This window comes from Lupinus angustifolius, chromosome LG06, assembly GCF_001865875.1.
Source record: "Lupinus angustifolius cultivar Tanjil chromosome LG06, LupAngTanjil_v1.0, whole genome shotgun sequence".
Lineage (NCBI taxonomy): Eukaryota > Viridiplantae > Streptophyta > Magnoliopsida > Fabales > Fabaceae > Lupinus > Lupinus angustifolius.
This window is the reverse complement of record NC_032014.1, coordinates 9253633-9254049: the sequence shown is the minus strand read 5'-3', so window position 1 is coordinate 9254049 and position 417 is coordinate 9253633.

Here is a 417-nt window from a genome sequence, read left to right as displayed (position 1 = left end):
TAGGATGAGGAGGAGGATGAGGATAGGATGAGGATGAGGACGGGGATGAGGATAGGTTGAGGATGAGGATGAGGATGAGGATGAGTGTAGGATGAGGATGAGGATGAGGTTAGGATGATAATGAGGATAGGATGAGGACGAGGATGACGATGACGAAGAGGATGAGGATGAGGATGACGAAGAGGATAAGGATGAGGATGACGAAGAGGATGAGGATGAGGATGACGAAGAGGATGAGGACGAGAATGAGGGAGGATGAGGATAAGATGAGGACGAGAATGAGGAGGAGGATAGGATGAGAATGAGGATAGGATGAGGATGAGGATAGGATGGGGATGAGGAAGAGGATGAGGATAGGATGAGGACAAGGATAAGGATGAGGACAAGATGAGGACGAGAATGAGGATGAGGATAGGA